Source organism: Girardinichthys multiradiatus, chromosome 24 (genome assembly GCF_021462225.1).
Source record: "Girardinichthys multiradiatus isolate DD_20200921_A chromosome 24, DD_fGirMul_XY1, whole genome shotgun sequence".
NCBI lineage: Eukaryota > Metazoa > Chordata > Actinopteri > Cyprinodontiformes > Goodeidae > Girardinichthys > Girardinichthys multiradiatus.
Window position 1 is genome coordinate 15171648 of NC_061816.1, and position 21529 is coordinate 15193176.

A 21529-nucleotide genomic window follows, 5' to 3' on the forward strand; every position below is an offset into this window, starting at 1 on the left:
TCAAGCCTCTTTTTCTTCAGAACACAGCAGTGTACACCAATTTCATCAGAGTCCATTAAAATTCATGACAGTCATATACCCAGATCACAAATTACTACTAAAACAACGCATCAAAACAAGCATTCAAATTCTGTTCTTGTTACAGCAGAACTAACACAAATATACCTGTTACTCTGTTGTGTAATGGTTTCTTGTTTCTTCTTTTACTGTGTAATTACTTAGTTCAGTTTATTCATTATACTTTAATTATTTGTGTTTATCAATTTGTCTGCAAACAACTCATAAATTAGTTTTTTCCAGAATGGTTATTACCTTAAATGCTTTCTTTGCTTCAACACTGTGTTGTTATTTTAATTCCTATTGGGCCTATTTCAAGAATACCTTCAGACCGAACCATGGCCACCAACAGCCAAACGCCTCATTAGCTAGAAATAGCAGCAGTCAGCTTTTTTACTACATGCTCTCTCTGATCTGATGCCTGGGACAATTACATTCCTCTCTCGCTTCCCCCATGTTTTCCTCTCCTGCTTTATGTCCCTCTGTCTTGACATCGCTGTCCCCCAGCGTCAGCTTTTTCCTCACATTCTCTGATTTGGGCCAAAAAACGCTCCCTGCCAAATAGCCAATCTCAAAGTGCTGTCTGTGGGATTAATACCTGAGCTTGTTGATTTATATTTGCTCCATTGTGGCATCTGCATGCTGACAGGTTGGATCGTCACAGCATTTAATCTGGCCCGGTGTCTGATGATGATGCTTGTCTCTCCACCCTCAGACTTGCTTGCCTCATCTTATTTCAGAAGAAAACAACAATTAAGTGAGAATGTTTCTCTGTTGAAAAGATGAGTTTTGTCAGGTTGTTGTTTTTCTATGGAACTATGAGGACCATTCCTGCCATAATTAAGAATACATATACAGAAGTTAATAAATGACTAAATAAAATAGTTTACCAGGCCAAAAAAGTAGCTGGAAATATAAATTATTGCACTAAGACTACATTTATTCAACAATTGATCAATTAATCAGATGTATATTTTTTTACACATACTTTATTAGTCTGTGATAATGGACAATCTATTTCAAAGACTATTATTATAATAGTGACTTAAAGTTAGTGTCCTTGTCTAGGGATTTCATTGTGAAATTCTGCACCATAAATAAATAAAACTTTTAAGAATTGCTTAATCTTAATGGGGATAAAAATCATCCTAGAACTTGACCACAAAAGGCTTAACCACAGCCAATTGGCGAGAAGCTGAGGAGGTTACATTGTTCTAAAAGACAGTCTCTGTCCCGTCCCCTTTGTTTTAACATTACCAGATGCATGCTGGGAGGGAAAAGACAATACACGGAACAAGCATAGTAAAAAAGAAGGATGAAAGTGAATGGGCTCAGCAAAATCTGTTGTGTAAGAAAATATATCAGGCAACGGAAAATATATCAGAGCTTAACAATTTAAAGGACAGTATAATAAACAAATATTTATTTTTGAGGGGGAAAAAAACATGTTTTAAATATATTTGGGTGGTAATAAATATAAGAATGCATCAGAATGCTGAACAGTCATTTATCCCATGAAGCCAAATGAATTTGAAGGAAAAAAAGACAGAGAAGCCTTCCTAGGAGTAAGAAGTCGTGAGTGATTTAATCTCTATGGCTGTTAAAAGGATTTACGATAAACTTGCATAGTTTGACAGTTCTTAACAAGGTGTGTCATTTTTGGCATGATATAACAAAAACGTTTCACATTTTATTTAATGATATTTACAGACATCAAGATAGTATTATATATTTTTTTTTTTTTTTTTTTTTACAGAACAGGCACATGAAAAGGCTTTTAGTGTGCAGTATTGTGCACAAGGTTCTATAAGGTACACAAGAACAGCCCAGAAAGATGTCAAGCCTAGTATTCATGTAGTGGTACTGCCTATGCATGTGTTTACTTGCTTTAAAGACTTTCATGAACCACACTGTGCTTTAGGTTGTTTTTGCCCTTCATCCTGAGGGCAAAGAAAATCCTTTGGAAATTTTTCCAAGGACATGAATTACAATAATAAACACTTCCCAAGCACTGACAACACATCGGGTGGACATCGAGAGAAATGACAGAAAGCTAAACTAGACAAGCGTCCAAGAAAGGTCACAGCTACCTGTGCTGCAGTGTCAACTCTGGCTTTTTTGCTCAACGACAAGTAGAGTTTCACTATAAGCTGTTAAATAAATCTGCTAGAAATTTGCACCTTCATGCATTGCAGTGCACAAAATGAGATACAGGGAGATATTGTTTAAAGTCATGAAGCTAAAAGCAGAACAAGGATAAAACATTACCAAACACTGTCCTTTCACAGGCTTAAGGTATGTTGAAAGACAAGATGGTATGTGTTTAAATCAACACTTTTATCAAATCACATAAAAATAGGTTTCAATATGGCTAAAGTAGTGTAGTAGTTTGTTAGAGGCTTACGTTTTTAAACTTGCCATGGCAGGATATGATTCACTGGCAGAAGAAAAAAATCTGCTGGTCAATGATTATAAATATCACAGAAATTTCCTGAGTACCATAGGTATAGAAAAATACAAAACCTGCTCTCTACAGTAATTGTTTGCCAAAGTGATTGCCACACAAATAATAATCTTAAACAAAGAATAAGCAATCTCAAAACTTTGAACAAAAAAAGCAGAAAAATATCTTAAACAACTTAAAACTCAAGTAGTTAATGTTCTATCTTCCTGTTGCAGCTAGCTGTACTATAGTGTTAAGACTTGCTTTAGTTTCAGTTGTTTTTTTTTCCCTTTACCAGTGCTGTATTTAAAATGTTTTTGTCTGCATGTATGTCTTTGTTCAGGAAAACATATAACAATTTAGATGTCTGCCTATACCTAAAATTTTGCATAGCAAAATTTCTACAAATGTTTGTATTTGTTTTGTCTTAGCTGTAGAGTTTCATGTTATTTTCTGGCTATATTCCTCAGCCACTGCAGTGAATGACTTAGCATATATGGATAAATAATATGTTCTTGCTTTATGTCTTAATGACTCTACACATAATTTCACAGCTTTTTATGACAGGTATGTTTTAATGAGGCCACAGCATGTCCATGAGTCATATGCAGTGTGGTTATGGTGCCACAGTAGAGTTATCTAACAGAAAAATGTGTCCATTAAAATGCATTAAGGATGCAAATGCAATTAATGGTAAAAACTGATCACTGGTCAAAAATATTCTAAGCCACTGCTCCCCCTCCTCCACACAGTTGGACTGGAACAGCACTGAATCATCACAATAAATGTGAAAGAAAAGGTGGTTGCTGCAGCATGACATGTTGCCCTAGACTGCTGAAACATGTGAGTGACTTCAGATGACAAAAGCAGCTTAGCAATATTAAAACCAGTGTTCAAAGGAATCAGCAGCGAAGGGTTGTGATGTTAAAAAACACAGCAAAGGGAATTACTAAATCACACTCAGCAAAACAGAAAGCTCTCCCCTCATAAGCAGCCAAAGCAACGAAGGCTTGCCAAAAATGACTTAAAACGTTTTATTTTACCTTTTATAGCCCACGCACATCATCTAATACCAAGGACATACAGGGGTTGGACAATGAAACTGAAACACCTGTCATTTTAGTGTGGGAGGTTTCATGGCTAAATTGGACCAGCCTGGTAGCCAGTCTTAATTGATTGCACATTGCAGCAGTAAGAGCAGAGTGTGAAGGTTCAATTAGCAGGGTAAGAGCACAGTTTTGCTCAAAATATTGAAATGCACACAACATTATGGGTGACATACCAGAGTTCAAAAGAGGACAAATTGTTGGTGCACGTCTTGCTGGCACATCTGTGACCAAGACAGCAAGCCTTTGTGATGTATCAAGAGCCACGGTATCCAGGGTAATGTCAGCATACCACCAAGAAGGATGAACCACATCCAACAGGATTAACTGTGGATGCAAGAGGAAGCTGTCTGAAAGGGATGTTCAGGTGCTAACCCGGATTGTATCCAAAAAACATAAAACCACGGCTGCCCAAATCATGGCAGAATTAAATGTGCACCTCAACTCTCCTGTTTCCACCAGAACTGTCCGTCGGGAGCTCCACACGGTCAATATACACGGTCGGGCTGCTATAGCCAAACCTTTGGTCACTCATGCCAATGCCAAACGTCGGTTTCAATGGTGCAAGGAGTTCAAATCTTGGGCTGTGGACAATTTGAAACATGTATTGTTCTCTGATGAGTCCACCTTTACTGATTTCCCCACATCCGGGAGAGTTACGATGTGGAGAAGCCCCAAAGAAGCGTACCACCCAGACTGTTGCATGCCCAGAGTGAAGCATGGGGGTGGATCAGTGATGGTTTGGGCTGCCATATCATGGCATTCCCTTGACCCAATACTTGTGTTAGATGGGCGCGTCACTGCCAAAGACTACCGAACCATTCTTGAGGACCATGTGCATCCAATGGTTCAAATATTGTATCCTGAAGGCGGTGCCGTGTATCAGGATGACAATGCACCAATACACACAGCAAGACTGGTGAAAGATTGGTTTGATGAACATGAAAGTGAAATTGAACATTTTGGCCGCAAAAGGAGGCCCTACACCATACTAATAATCTATTTTGGTCTAAAACCAGGTGTTTCAGTTTCATTGACCAACCCCTGTAGGTCCAAATTGCATGTAAAGAAATCATAGAATTGAATGGTTGAAACCAATTGTATCCTGACATTGCAAAGATGTATTTTATTTAAGTGTTTTCTTTATTGCTTCATCAGATAGCCCACAAATACTGGAGTAACTAACAAGATGTTTGATTGTAGGGACAAAAAACAAAAAAATAAGTCCAAGCAAAAACGGTGGGACGTGCCTGGAACACCTCCCGAGGAAGGCGTCCAGGAGGCATCCGGTATAGATGCCCGAGCCACCTCAACTGGCTCCTCTCGATGTGGAGGAGCAGCGGCTCTACTCCGAGCACCTCCCGGATGGCCGAGCTCCTCACCCTATCTCTAAGGGAGTGCCCAGCCACCCTACGGAGGAAGCTCATTTCAGCCGCTTGTATCCGTGATCTCGTTCTTTCGGTCATGACCCAAAGTTCATGGCCATAGGTGAGGGTAGGAACGTAGACCGACCAGTAAATTGAGAGCTTTGCTTTTCGGCTCAGCTCTCTCTTCACCACAATAGACCGGCACAGCGCCCCCATTACTGTGGCAGCCGCACCGATCCGTCTGTCGATCTCCCGCTCCATTCTTCCCTCACTCGTGAACAAGACCCGAGATACTTAAACTCCTCCACTTGAGGCAGGAACTCCCCTCCAACCTGAAGAGGACAACCCACCCTTTTCCGGTCGAGTACCATGGCCTCGGACTTGGAGGAGCTGATCCTCATCCCAGCCGCTTCACACTCGGCTGCGAACCGCCACAGCGCATGCTGTAGGTCTTGGCTAGAGGGGGCCAGCAGGACCACGTAATCCGCAAAAAGAAGAGACGAAATCCACTGGTCCCCAAACCAGACCCCCTCCGGCCCTTGGCTGCATCTAGAAATCCTGTCCATAAAAGTTATGAACAGGACCGGCGACAAAGGGCAGCCCTGCCGGAGTCCAACATGCACTGGGAACAGGTCCGACTTAGTGCCGGCAATGCGGACCAAACTCCTGCTCCGCTCGTACAGGGACCGGATGGCCCCTAATAAAGGGCCCCCGATTCCATACTCCTGGAGCACCCCCCACAGGGCATCACGAGGGACACAGTCGAATGCCTTCTCCAGGTCCACAAAACACATGTGAACAGGTTGGGCAAACTCCCATGAACCCTCGAGCACCCTGTAGAGGGTATAGAGCTGGTCCAGTGTTCCACGGCTGGGACGAAAACCACACTGTTCCTCCTGAAGCTGAGGTTCGACTATCGGTCATACTCTCCTCTCCAATACCCTGGCGTAGGCCTTACCAGGGAGGCTGAGGAGTGTGATCCCCCTGTAGTTGGAACACACTCTCCGTTCACCGTTCTTATGAAGGGGGACCACCACCCCAGTCTGCCAGTCCAGAGGCACTGTCCCCGACCGCCACGCAATGTTGAAGAGGCATGTCAACCATGACAGCCCTACAACATCCAGAGACTTGAGGTACTCAGGGCGGATCTCATCCACCCCCGAAACCTTGCCACCGCGGAGCTTTTTAACCACCTCGGTGACTTCAGCCTGGGTGATGAAAGAGTCCAACCCCGAGTCCCCAGCCTCTGTTTCCACCACGGAATGCGTGATGGCAGGATTGAGGAGATCCTCGAAGTACTCCTTCCACCGCCCAATAATGTCCTCAGTCGAGGTCAGCAGTCTCCTGCCCCCACTATAAACAGTGTTGGCAAAGCACTGCTTCCCCCTCCTGAGGCGCTGGACGGTTTGCCAGAATCGCTTCGAGGCCAACCGGTAGTCCTTCTCCATGGCCTCACCGAACTCTTCCCAGGCCCGAGTTTTTGCCTCTGACACAGCCCGGGCCGCAGCACGCTTGGCCTCACGGTACACGTCAGCCACCTCAGGAGTCCCACAAGCCAACCACAGCCGATAGGACTCCTTCTTCAGCTTAACAGCATCCCTTACTGCCGGTGTCCACCACCGGGTTCTGGGATTGCCGCCACGACAGGCACCGCAGACCTTACGGCCGCAGCTATGGGCAGCAGCATCGACAATACATGCAGAGAACATGGTCCACTCGGACTCTATGTCTCCAACATCCCCCGGGATCTGGTCGAAGCTCTCGCGGAGGTGGGAGTTGAATACATCCCTGGCCGAGGGCTCCGCCAGGCGTTCCCAGCAGACCCTCACTATGCGCTTGGGCCTGCCAAGTCTGTCTGGCTTTCTCCTCCTCCAGCGGATCCAACTCACCACCAGGTGATGATCAGTGGACAGCTCAGCCCCTCTCTTCACCCGAGTGTCCAAAACATGCGGCCGAAGGTCTGATGATACGACAACAAAGTCGATCATCGACCTCCTGCCTAGGGTGTCCTGGTGCCAAGTGCACTGATGGACACCCTTATGTTTGAACATGGTGTTCGTTATGGACAATCCGTGACTAGCACAGAAGTCCAATAACAAAACACCACTTGGATTCAGATCGGGGAGGCCATTCCTCCCGATCACGCCTCTCCAGGTGTCACTGTCGTTCCCCACGTCGGCGTTGAAGTCCCCCAGCAGAATAATGGAGTCCCCGGGAGGGGCACTATCCAGCATCCCCGACAGGGACGCCAAGAAGGCAGGGTACTCTGCACTACCACTCGGCCCGTAGGCTGAAATGATAGTCAGAGACCTCTCCCCAACCCGAAGGCGCAGGGATAAAACCCTCTCATCCACTGGGGTAAACCCCAACACGAGACGGCTGAGCTGGGGGGCAACAAGCAAACCCACACCAGCCCGCCGCCTCTCCCCGTGGGCCACTCCAGAGTAGAAGAGAGTCCAACCCCTCTCAAGGAGATGGGTTCCATAGCCCACGCTGTGCGTGGAGGCGAGCCCGACTATTTCTAGTCGATATCTCTCAACCTCCCGCACAATCTCAGGCTCCTTCCCCCCAGCGAGGTGACATTCCACGTCCCTAGAGCCAGCCTAAGCATCCGGGGATCGGGCCGCTGAGGTCTCCACCTTCGTCCGCCACCCAATCCTCTTTGCACCGGTCCCTCACGGTTCCCCCTGCAGGTGGTGGGCCCACTGGGGGATGGCCTCGCGTCTCTCGTTCGGGCTTGGCCCGGCCGGGTCCCGCGAGGAGCAACCCGGCCACCAGTCGCTCTCCGACGAGTCCCGACCCCAGGCCTGGCTCCAGGGTGGGACCCCAGCTCCGCCGTACCGGGCGACGTCACGGGCCTCAATATTTTGTTCTTCATGAGGGGTTCTTGAACCATTCTTTGTCTGACTCATCACCTAGAGCCTGTTTGCCATGGGAGACCCTACCAGGGGCATTTAGGCCCCAGACAACATAGCCTCTAGGATCATTTGAGCACTCAAACCCCTCCACCACGTTAAGGTGACGGTTCAAGGATGTGTCGCAGATCAATCAGTAGCAGAAGTAAACAAGGCAAATCAGGTGGTGTTCTTGTAGGCTTCAGAAGACCACCTGTTTATTTCCAGAGGTTCTAAAGGTGCTGCAGATAACAGGACCCCAAATTCTGTCTGTGCTGAAGCCATGAGTGTGCGTTATACTGCTGAAGACGCTGTAGAGCTGATTTTCTCAGATGTCCAGCAAGACAACTCTGATTCAGAAGAGGAAGTGGAGGATGTATCCAAAGAAAAAGATGGGGAGGAATACAACCCAGAGCATGATGAATCATCTTCAGAAGAAGAAGAAATCCCTGAAGCTGAAAGAGAGACTTTCCTTTCAAAAAATGGCAAAATTACATGGTCCTCAGCAGCATATGACCAACACGGCAGGCATGCAGAAAAAAAAACATCATAAAGATGACCCCATGACCCACAAGGTATGCCATTTCTCATGCCCATGATATTGTCTCTACATTGTACCTGTTTATCACAAGAGGAATAGAAAAAATAATCCTGGGGATGACAAATCTGGAGACAGCTAGAAAAAGATGGATGAGATTGACTTGCAGGCCTACTTAGGGCTACTAATCTTAGCAGGTGTATACAGGTCCTGAGGTGAGGCTGCAGCTAGTCTATGGGATGCTGAGAGTGGAAGGACAATTTTCCGAGCCACATTGCCACTCAAAGTCTTTCACACCTACTCAAGACTGCTACGATTTGATGACCATGAGTCAAGACCAGCAAGACGTGTGACAGACAAACTTGCAGCCATAAGAGAGGTATGGGACAAGTGGGTGGAGCGGCTGCCCTACCTCTACAATCCAGGGCCTGACGTAACAGTGGATGAACAACTGGTTCCATTTAGAGGTAATCTGTTTTCATATTTGTAATAAAAGTGATTTTCACTATTGATTTGTTTGACTGTTTTCTGTGACACTGATACTAATCACTGATGCTAATGTCTTTTGTCTAAAGGTCGTTGTCCTTTCCGGCAGTATATGCCCAGCAAGCCAGCAAAATATGGGATCAAGTCATGGGTGGCTTGCGATGCCAAATCAAGCTATGCTTGGAAAATGCAAGTCTATACTGGGAAGCTGACCAGTGGATGCCCAGAGAAGAACCAGTGGATGTGAGTTGTGCTTGATATGACAGAGGGACTGAGGGGTCACAATGTGACATGTGACAATTTCTTCACCTCTAATGAACTCGGGCAGCAGCTCCTGAAGAGGAAGATCACCATGGTTGGTACAGTTCAAAAGAATAAGCCTGAGCTCCCACCTGCACTGCTTGCATCAAAGGAGAGAGAGGTCTTCTCCTCAAAGTTTGCCTTCACGCCCAACACCACTCTAGTTTCCTACCTCCCAAAGAAAAACAAGAATGTAGTTCTTCTGAGCAGACTGCACACAGACGGTAACATTAGCGATCGTGAGGACAGGAAGCCAATCATCATCCTAGACTACAACCGCAACAAAGGAGGTGTGGACAACCTGGATAAGCTGATTGGAACATATAGCTGCAGAAGAATGACTGTTCGCTGGGCCCTGGTCACCTTCCACAACATCATTGATGTTTCCTCCTACAATGCCTTTGTGATTTGGAGAGAGATCAACCCAACTTGGATGTCTCATAAGCAGAACAAGAGGAGGTTGTTCCTGGAGCAGCTAGGAAAGGCACTTGTAACTCCACTCATTGAAAGAAGGAAGCATGTCCCCTGCACAGAACCCTCAGCAGCAGTTGTGAAAGCTATTCAGAGTGCAGGAGCTCCTGATCAACCTGAGGATCCATCTACCACAGCCACTTCCCCAGCTAGGGCATGTAAGAGGAATAGATGTCAGTTATGCCCTCAAAAGAAGGACTATAAAACACATACTGTGTGCTGCAGGTGTAATATATATATCTGCAAGGGCTGTGCACTAGTATACTGCCCTACATGTGCTAATTAGTTGAATGGGTTATGCTATTTTTCATATTTTTGTATTGTACATTGTCTTAAATTGTTCACTGGAGAAAAAAAAATGAATCTGAGTCATTGGGATGAATAAAAATGTATTCAAAACTCCTTTTTGCACGTTTTTTTTTTTTTTTAAGCAATAGAAATTCAAGTGAAGAGGGAAAACTCAAGTATTCACACATTTTGAGCTCAATGACAATATGCAAGATGAAATTTGGTGTTTAAAATTCAATTAAGCTGCTTATATTGGGGGTTTAGTGAAGACGGGTCATTTTGACACAGAGGACAAAGGGTGTATACAGAAAATGAGGGTTATTTTCATGGTGCCTATTGATCTGTCTATCAGTGAAAGAATATGTGACCTTTTTTGACTGCGATTGGTTAAATGTGGCTCCAGTGTAAAGCCCTTTGAGTGGTTGTTATAAGTGGAAAAGTGCAATATAAATTCAGTCCATTTACCAAGTGTTTTTTGTTTTTTTGTTTTTTACTTATCACCATCAAAAGCTCTCAAAGGAAGTTTTGCGCATGATTAGTAAAGTCTGGTCATTTTCTTGCCTGATTAATCCTGATTACAAGGGCCTTTTGCTTTTTTGATGCACCCCTGAAAACATCTTTAACACTCTTCAGTAATAATCCACATTCTGGCTGATTTTGAATGTTGTGGTAAAGTCTTAGTCAAGTGGAAAGGAGGACTCACATCCACCAGTTCATCCAATGTTCTGCTGTCAGTTTAAAATGGTGACTGTACTGAAAGCAAGAACTATAATGCTCTTAACCTTAAACAATGTTATTATAGACTGTGAAACCCAGAAACGGAGTTTAAACGAAAATTCAACATAGAAGACTCCCCATTACCTCCAGCTTCGTCTAATTACTCCCCCATGCAGCTCTGCTTCACCTATCAGCGTCAAGTTTGCATTTCTCCCCAGCCAATCATCTTTCAAGGGTCCGCTTTAAAAAGATCTTCATACATGGAACCCCCCGTTCTGCAGCTGAACTTTGACCCTCCTCCACCCCATCTCCACCAATTGGCTTCCAAACTCTTTACAAATCTCCTCAGGCCTCCACTCCACCACCAGGATCGGATCCCAGGGGGGAGGACATCTTTAAATCTAACCCTAAGATGTTCATTCAAGCCATGTCATTCTCAGCATTCACGTCTTCCACTGGGGTCTGAGCGCCAAAGATATTAACATGCACTAATAAACTTTTCTAATTGCATCCCTGTCTTCTCTTTGTGAGTCTTTCCAGGTTGAAATGCAGAAGCAACTCTTAACATTATTATTTTCACAATAAAAAATATTTTATCTGGGGTTTCCAAACATTTGGATACTTGTTTATCATCTCTGTCATTTATCAATTGTAAGTATTTTTGAAGTATTTCATAGAAATTATCTTTGCAACCTCAGAACATCAAGACAAGCCAAAGGATCATTGTGTTGGTAAGAATTATTTTGTGTCATTGTAATCCATTAACAGTTGCTTGTACAACCCTATGTAATCACGGGCACCAGTTCAGCATGTTGTAATGGTGCCAGTCTCCCAGTAGGTAAACAAATAACACTGTCTGTAGTATGAAAACCACAGGCAGATGAAATGATCGATCAGACAAGACCTTGGAACGCTAATAACACTTTTTACAGAGATCCTACGTTGAATACAATACATTATAATAAATATTTGCCACTGTTGCAAGGACAGTGAAAAACTGTCTTAGTAACTGTTCACAAAGACAAAGTGCACCAGTCTTGTGGGTTGAAACGTGTTCATTATTTCTGTCTTTGCTAGAAGTGACCTGCAAGCACCTACCAGAGGACAGGAGGGAGAAGAGTAAGTATTCAGGGTGTGAAGGGTCTTTGATAATACAGCTGGCTCTTCACTGGAGTCTACCAGTATAAATGTCTCTGAGGGGTAGTGTGGTCTGGATCACACCCCTGCTGCTCTCACTACACTACAGGTTCTTCTTGTCTTCTGCCATATACCAACCCAATCACACTGTACAGCAGTATGTCAGGATGCTCTCAGTGATGGAGCAGCTCTCCACCCTCTCAACCTCCTTTCTATCAATGGAGAGGGAGGAGTGTTCAAGATAATCTCTGTGGTAGTGTTCAGGAAGTGTTCAGGTTCAGGATGTTATCACACCATTGCCTCAGACTTCTCTGTAGGCTGCATCATTGTTCTTTGAAATCAGTACTGCTGTAGTAGTACTGTTCAATGATGTTGCTGGTGTGGATGGGGGAAAAGTCATGTATGAAGAGGGAGTAGAAGAGGGGGCTGAGGACCCGACCCTGCGGTGTGCCTGTGTTCAGGATGAGAGTGGAGGAGATGTGGTCTCCCAGCCTGACGTACCGTGGTGTTTTGTAAAGGAAATCCAGGATCCAAGTGCACAGTGAGCTGCCAAGGCCCAGGTTGCTCAGCTTCTGAATCAGTCTGTGTAAATACATTGAAGGCTGAGCTGAAGTCCACAAACAGCTTCCTCATATAGGTGTTACTGTTGTCCAGGTTTTTGAGGGCTGTGTAGAAGGACTGTTATGATGGTATTCACTGTTGACTTGTTTGCTCAATATGCAAACTGGTAAGGACTGAGGTCAACAGGGAGGGCTGTTTTAATGTGAGAGAGTGAGTCTCTAAAAACACTTGGTGATGATAGGGATTAAAGCAACTGGGCAGTAGACATATAGGCAGCTCACTGTGTTCTTCTTGTGCACTGAAACAATAATGGCTGAGTTGAGGCAGGAAGGGACTTTGGATGGCAGTAGCGAGAGGTTGCAGATGACATTGAAAACCTCCGCTATCTGTTCTGCGTATGCCTTCAGTACCCTTCCTGTGATGCCACCTGGACCAACTGCTCTTTCTGCATGAACTTCACAAAGGATGTCTGTGACCTGGTGCTGCTGCAAATGGATGGCAACATTGTCTCCCTCTGGAAGAGCAGGATCAGTATAGGCTCTGTTGCAAAGAACTGGTTTAGGATGTCAGATGATGTGCTGGTTGAATGGTCTGACGATGTGCTGGTGTCTTTGTAGCCAGTAATGTTCTTCATTCTCTCCCACATGTGCCTGGAGTGATTGCTTTTAAAGTGCCCCTCAATGTGTTGTTTGTACTTTCGCTCTCCCTGTTTGATACCTGTCACCAGGGACTGACATGCTTCTCTGTAAACCGGCTGGTCACCTGACTTGAAAGCTTAATAACATGGTCTTCTTTGTTGAGCCAAGGCTTCTGATACAAGAACACCGTTTGAATGGTTCAAGTCTACTGTCACAATTATAATGCAATTTGGGTGCACCAGTAGCTGTTTATTACTGGAGTTGCTGCAGCAGCTCCATAGCTAGCTTAGCGTTAAATTGCGGCTCCCCATAAGCAACTGTTGTAATGAAAGGCATGAGCTCTCTCAGCAGATAAAAAGGTCTACACTGTAAAATCAGATACTCAATGTCCAGATAGAAGTAAATGTCTTTGACTGTGACATTAGTGCACCAGCTGTTATTTATGTGCACACACTGTGTCTCTTATCAGACTTGGTTCTGCATGCGCTGAACACGACATGGCATGTAAGAGTCCAACCAAGTTTCTTTTTTTTGCCAACACACAGTAAGCCAAACAGCGCAATTTAACTCCTCCATCCTATTGTTGAGTGACTGTGCGTTGGTTAGAAGACAATTAGGAATAGCAGGTTTGTGCAGTTTAGTTAACAGCCTAGCTTTTAGCTCTGCTCTTTAACCCCTTTTCTGCCTTCTGCACCACTTCAGCAGGGAATGGTTAGTGGTGGGCAACTGCCTTAGAATATCCGATGGTATGGAGTCCCAACAGGTTTTGTTAAAAGTGCGGTGACTATTGTAGTCCAAGAATTTTAGAAGTTCAGTGTGGCTGTACTGCACAGGGACGCCTGCCACTTGATTTAAAAAGTGAAAGAAAGACACACACAGAATAATAGACAGCTGCCAAATATTGAAGAGTATTGTGCCGCCATCTTTCATACATGTCTTAAAGCCCGTATTGATAACAGATTTATTTGTTTAACGCTTAGGGTTACACAGTGGCTTCCTACGAATGATCAGCAAGGAGGTTAAACAAAATGCTCATTCTTGACATTGATATATGTAACTGCACTTGACATTTAAATTAAAAAACAGCCATGAGCACCAAACAATTTCTAAGCAATGTCGCCCTTAAGGCTAAAAAACATTCAATATTTTTCTACCACTTCTTGAGAAGTGTAAAGCTGTGCAGAAACCTGATGTCCGGTGTGATTTAGCAGTGTATCGCCACACACCTAAAAAAGAAATAAGCACGCTCCTTTTCCCACTGTCTCGCTTTGTCTCCCTTGCACGCAAACACATACATACTATATAGAAACAATATTGCTGCCAAAGCAGAAAGCTGTTACTTTTGGTAAAATTACACAGAGCCAGAGATAAAAAGAAAGAACTCCTACTCACAATCCAGCTCTTACAATAAATATTGAGAGGGTTATGTAAGAAATAGTATTTGCTTTTAGAGTCATTTATCCTTTGCTTTTTCTAAAGTCTATGGAGAATATTCTCTGTTTTGAGCTTTAGGTAAAATACAAAGAATCTTTAAGTTCAGACTACTGTTTTCCAGGTTATATCAGTTCCACTTTGTTTTGTGGAGCTGTAGAAATTAACCAGCTATAGCAACAAGAGCAATGTGTAGATTTTTTCAAATGTTTAGTTACTTTTAATTTGGCCAGGCAGGTACGCGTCGAATGAGAAAATATTGTAGCTCAGATGAAATTCCCTCTGTTTTTGTCCCTCCTTATGACCTGCCTAAATCGTGCTAATGTCTCTTTGCTGGCAAAAACACATAACTCTTCAACTGGATCCGAGAGTGTCATATGATCATCAATCATATGCACTAAGATAAGTACAAATGAATCACTGTTCGTGTATCCGGTAGATTCATTCATGAACGGGAATTAAGGTACAAGCCTGGCTTGACTTTTCTGTCTGAGGCCTACAGAATCAAGCTGTGTTATAGAGAGTTCCCGGCAGAGACGCTGTCTCTACGACTCCGAGTGGAGCAGTTTTCCGAAGGACAACAACGGACGCATCACCGTGGTCACCAGTAACTTGCCGTTTGGTCAGCGGACAGAGCGAGCCGCACCATCAAACAGCTACGGAGGTTAGCTTTCTTCAAACTTTGACGTCGCCCGGACAACTCCTCAGCATGGTTCATATGAGGTTTGGTTTGGGCAGAGTAATAGAGAAAAATTTATGATCTGAACGTTTTTCATTTTATGAAGTTTGGTTTTGTTTGTGAAACTCAGGTATCTTAGTGCAAGCAGTCTATCTGCAGCACACATGCTCAGGTTGTGTTCTATGTTTGTGTGTTTTTAAAGTTAAGACAAACTTTATTTAAAGGAATGATTTTAAGCACAGAAGATTGATCATAACGCGCCGTCTGCCCTTATGCATTTTAACCCTTTTATTGACGGTATTTTAAAGGTGTGTGTTTGATTCTGGTGCTAAGCTATAAGCTTCTTTTGTTAGCTTTCACTGCTAACAGGTAAGGACACGTGCTTGCATACTTAGGCCCATTTCTCCAGAAAGATTTGGTTCATTTCCAAAATACCCCCTTAAATATTTGACCATTTCCTTAATAATATTTCTTTAAATATTTTAATAAATAGAGGCAGCTAATGAGACACCATTGACAATTAGTCATCCAGAAGGTTGGTTTTATTCAGCAGATCATTCTTTAAAACATTATTTTATTAAAATAATATTTTATCTGATCTTGCATTGTGAAGGGTTGTCTAAAGGTATGCTGATTACTGCCTAAGTTGGTTCCAATACTAACTTAACTTCACTTCCAGATTCTTCAAGATAATCCTTGGTTCTCAAACATAAATAACATTGCATGGTAATATTGCATCTCTCTTTCAGTCATGATTTTCAATCATCTTTAATCAACTTGTTTATATTGTACATAGCCCATTAGTCTACCTTGTTCTTTCATTCTGCTTGGTAGTTTAGTTGGATTGTTTTGGCATAGTAAAGAGTTTGTTGATTGTAGTATGTTTGACTTGAGTTGACTTATTTTTGTTAATAAATTCTAGTATTTTAAGAAATTGTGTGAATTAATTCCGTGTGTGCAGACTTGTGCTGTTCAATAATGTCAGAGCTCGGTTCATCCCTTTCAATTTTGTCCTATTACCACTGCCTTACTAGGCTGGTATTCACAGGACAACCTTTAACAGACCAAAATATTATTTGATAAAATATTAAAATATTAATATTAAATATCAAATAATATATTCAGATTCATAATCACAACACGCAGGTATCAGCTCTTAAATTTTGATGTCTTTCTTTTGTTTCTGTAATTTATTATCAGCCCACCCTCAGTTAGCTGTCAAATTAAGTACTAACCTCAGCCTTGCTCACATCACTCTGAAATCACCTGTGCCCGTGCGTGCATGCGTAAGCGTAAACAAACCTAGTATACATTTTGGGTGTATTAACCATAACCCTGGACTGAAAGGCCATTCTGAACTTCCCCACAATGGACAGCTGTTTTGATTTTGGCAGTTGGCCAAGGTGGCATTGAAAAGGGGGAATAAGAGCTTCAGATGAAAATATACATATAAATTAGTTGTACTGCATTAATGCATGAATAGTCAATGGGAAGTTGCTACGCTGAGCTTTCTGCTGAGAATAGGGAGACTGGCTTACATGCTTTCTGCAGAACTATCCTGAATCCTGAATGTAATTCTTCTCATAGAGGGGCTCACCCAGGGCACCATTCAAGCAAGAACTGCCGCCAATGGAAAGATTGCCAGTTCGCCCCTGCTGGAAGGCAAGGTGGTGGCAAAGGACTCTGTGGTACTAAAAGATCCAGAATGACAAGCAGGCACACATGATGCAACCAATCACATGATTCAGCAGATATGCTTGAGACAGTTGGTTAGCAATGTCCTGTTAACCAACAGGACACCGTGGTGGTTGAGAGGTGGTTAGTAGTGATAGACATAGCAATCCAAAGAAAGGCAACGTCAACAAACTCCAGTAATACCAAGGAAATAAAAGGCTCATTTACCTGCTGGAACTGTGGGTGGCTGCATAAAATGACATTAAATAACCCCATGCATTAACAACAAGGTTCTCATGAATCATAAAGGGCACCCATTAATATTCTGGGCACCGTCATAATAAAATAAACACCCCAGAGACCAAGATTAACAAGTGACATTTGGAAGCAATACAAGCACAGAAAATGTGCATTAATGGTGTTTGAAAAAGAAACCACAAACAAAACAGGTGCAATACATTAGAATATCAATGAAACGCTCATTTATTTCAGCAATTAAATTCAAAAAGTGAAACCTCTGCATCATGCAGATTCTTTATAGAAACAAGTGTTTATGTTAATTTTGATTATTACAGCTTACAGCTAACATAAAACCCCAAATTTAGTGTCTAAAAAAAAAGATAAAACATAAAACCAATAAAAAATGCTCTTTAATTCAGAAATCAAACTTTTAAATGTAAGCCAGCTATTAAATCATGCTATGGCAATGTTATGACCTATATAATCAGGTGGAAGACTGCTCACTGCTTGGTGTCGCTGGCTGGACTACTGTCCACTTTAGGTTGGGAAAGTCACAAAAAGTAATTGCTAAAGAAGCTAGCTTTTAACACAGTGCTGTATTAAAGCATATTACTGTACAAAGGCAAAAATTGGAGAAAAACGTAGACTATCAACAAGGATGACCCTGATCAGATTGTGATGCAAAGCCAATTTAAGAGTTTGGGGGAGATTCACAAGGTCAGGAATCCAGCTGAGTGACTGGAGACATGTCTGGGACAAAATCAGGAGTGTCTTATTTTGCTCTCTGGTCCAAAGTCCTCTTTTTAGGTGAAAGTAAAATTGGCATTTTATTTCAAAATGAGGGTCACAGAGTCTAGTTTAAGAGTGGAGAGGCAAAGAATCCAAGCTGTTGGAGATCCAGCCTGAAGTTTTGAAGGGCAGCGATAATTTGGCGAGCCATGCACACTGCTTGTCTTGGTCCACTTTGTTCTATCAAGTCCAAAGCCAGTGCAGAGGTCAAGCAGGAAATTTTAGGGCATTCATGCTTCCCTCTGCTGACAAACTTCATGAAAATGCTTATTTCATTTTGTTTCCAGTAGGATTTGGCAGCTGCTACCACTGCCAACAATACTACCAAAACACTTGGTTTATTGATAATGGTATTCCCATGCTTGACAGACCAGCAGACTATGGGTTACAGTCAATATGAATCAACATCTGACCGAAAAATGATGGTTGCTGTAAAAGCAACTTGGACTTTCCTGGACACCTCAGCAGAGCCACAAGCCAATAAACTATTGACATTTCACTCTGTGTCTACAGTATATTTGAGTTTCCCTTGTTGAATTGAATTACTGAAATAAATTAACTTTTCAAGTATGTTTGATTTATTGAAATGCATCTGTATGTTAGTGTATTTTTGTCAAAGCTTTCCTGTTTCTTATCAACTTTTTTATGGAAAAGTTTGATGAAACAAGTTGGTACTGATGTATTTGTTTCAGGTTGAGCACTGAAGAAGCCTTGTGCTTAGGACAGTACTGTAAGTACTCAGATTAATTCAGTGGAGTATGCAGTTACAAGTTTAAGTTTCCACATGTCTATTTATGGCTTACTTATTCAAGAACAATTTCTATTCTATACCAGAAGGTTGCCATTGTTATCAATTATTTTTGAAATTCTTCCCCATTCACCTCATACATCACAGTAGTCACTTTTGAGAAGGTTCTGGATAACAGACCTTGACATATCAGGCTAGTAATGTTCAGCAAACAATGTTTTTAAACTCAAGACAATTGACCAAAAGTTGTAAAGAAGATATCGCCTGGCACATCCAAGGAAAATACTACAAAAAAGATAAAATAGTCCCAATATTCCAAGAAATAAACTTGGATCTCTGGGTGTTGCAGCCATCTGATTCGGTGGAGTTTTCACAGTAGGTAAATGCAAAACAATGAAGGACTGCATGCCTGAACTCTAACTCCAAAAACCAAAAGCACAAGGACTGTCTGCTCCAATATGCTGACAACATTATAAACAACCCAAAACATGTTTTGGATTCAGTTATGTGGAGCAATTAAGAAAAATTGCAACTTTTAAAATCTATGGATTAGTGCTATGTTTGGAAATAGCATAATAAATCATATGCTAAAAGGAACACTATGCCTATAGTAAAGCATGGCAGTGGCATAGCGGTGCCTTGGGACTGCTTTGATTTCTCTGGCACTGGAAACCTGAGGCGTATGGAGGGCAAGATGGATTCAACCAGGACATCTTAAGAGAAATGTAGTTTAGATAAAGGAAACTGAAGCTTGGGCGTCACTGGGCCTTCAAACAAGACAGTGCTCACAAGCATCTCTCAGAATCCACCAAATCTTGACCCTGGAAGATATGAGGAAGGGTAACAATGCCATCTTACTGGAACTCCACTAAAAATCTCAGACAGAATATGAAAAAGGTGGTGGCAGCACGCAAACCCATAAATGTTAATGAACTGTTGGCCCTTGCCTTTGTGGAGTGGGGTGAGATTTCTCTTATGTCAGGCTATGTATCACTTGCAGTAGTTCAAATCAGTAAAAACATGCTGTACAAAGTTGAAAAGATGCTTTTCATGATAAATTGACCAAATCTATTTAGCACTGTTCTAGTCACACCAATCACTCACAGTGCTTAACACGAAAGCCGCATTCATCCAATCGCACCCAAACACATACATTCATGCACCAATACGGAGATCAGTAGGTAAATTGGGGTTGAGTGCCTTGCACAAAGGGCACAACATATGGCAGAGAGGAAGCTAGAATTTAACCCACAATGTTCAGATTGCAAGACAACTATTCACTCTGAGCCACACAAAGGGGATGAGTAGCTTTGAGACAGCAGTAGTCATCAAAAGTGCCACTTTGTGGAAACAACTTGTAATTTTAGCTATAATGAACTTAAATGTATCTCATTTGTTTACTGCAAACAGCTGTGAAGTTGTAAAGCCAAGTATTCTCTTTCTACAGATGACCTAAGGCTGCATATGTGGGCAAAAGAGCTGAACTCAGGGTACAGCCATTAGAAACATGTGTTGAAGGTCGCTTGTTTGAAACAAACACCAAAGGGGACTCTCCGGAAGAACTAGAAAGCCTGGAGGTTTCAAGTGAACTTCACTGATGTGCACTTGAAGTGAAACGTTTACCCCAGGGGCGGCGTGCCAGCAATGACCCTGCCTTCAGACATCCATGTAAACACGAATTTTACTTAAGTCTTCCTTCAAGTCTGAGCATACTTATAATAATAGTGGACACCGAGTGAAGCAGTGATTACAGTTTTTGGTGCAGCAAGACACATGTACCATGTATACAATAATGTAGGATATTATTTACATAGTAATAAAATGCTCTGTTTAAATAAGAAGGGGACATGACTGGTAAAACATGTATTTGCTGTGACAGCTTTGGCATGCAGTTAAAGAGAGTAAGAAAGGACAAAGTGACTCCCCTTTAGGATTTGCCCAGTAAAATCACTGTTCTGCAGACTTTTTTTTGGCAGCACTAGTGGCATTTATTTTTTTATTTTTTTCTGACAGTAGGCAGATAGGAAATAGGGTGGAGAGATGGGGAGGACATGTGGCACATGTCACTGGGCTGAGACTCAAACAGCTGCATCAAGAACCTCATATGGGTCACACACTTTATCGCTGCGCCGCGAGCCACGCCCTCTACAGAATATTTTTAAACATTACTTCTTTACTTTTTTTTTTATCACTTTCCATCCAGGTCAGACCTATCATTACTAGTTGTACAAAATCTGAAAAGAACTTAGTGACCTTTGTATCATTGTGTCTGACGCTTGACCAAACAATGACCAAGTACTTAAATGAAATTATCGCAAAGACATGTAAAAAAAAGAAGTAGCACACTCAGAAACAAACCTGAAGACACATTATGAATGCATGCCCTCATATGCACACACGCCGGGGACCATTAAGTGGGAGGAATACCTGCAGGGAGCCTGTTGAAGCAAATTAGCTTTATTAGTAACTCTATCAACCGTCATCGCTAATATACAGCCGTACAATTGGATCATTGATGCAATTATCCCAGTAGCTGTCAGTTGTATTTTGTGAACAGAGCAGTGGCAATACTCCAAACTAAGTGGTTGTTAGAATGAGTTAAGCAACTCAAAAGGTGGGGCCATCAAACCAACCACTTGCACTCATCATCTAATGATACATATGACTTGCATTTTCTAATAAAAAGCTGCAGGCTTTCATACTGTGATTTACAGTTTACAAGATCTCTCATCTTGGTACCAAGTGGTAAAATTGAACATAATTGCAGCAAAAGATGTTAAAATAATTTCTGTTTGGAATGTAATTGTGTTTCTGCATGGTTCAAATGTATGATGTGAAGAAAAATCATGAGACTTACAGTAGCCAAACTGATAAATGTAACACTCTGTTATCATGTAAATCAGGAAAAATCTGCCCAAGGTTATAGTCTTTGAATTATCAAAACACATTAAGGATTTTCAAGATA

The 21529-nt window shown here is 42.4% G+C and overlaps 1 pseudogene; it reads left to right on the forward strand.

Annotated features, from left to right (window-relative positions):
* The window catches only part of LOC124861194, a 37973-nt pseudogene extending 21151 nt beyond the window's left edge, over positions 1 to 16822 (forward strand).
* Positions 16823 to 21529: the final 4707 nt, after the last annotated feature.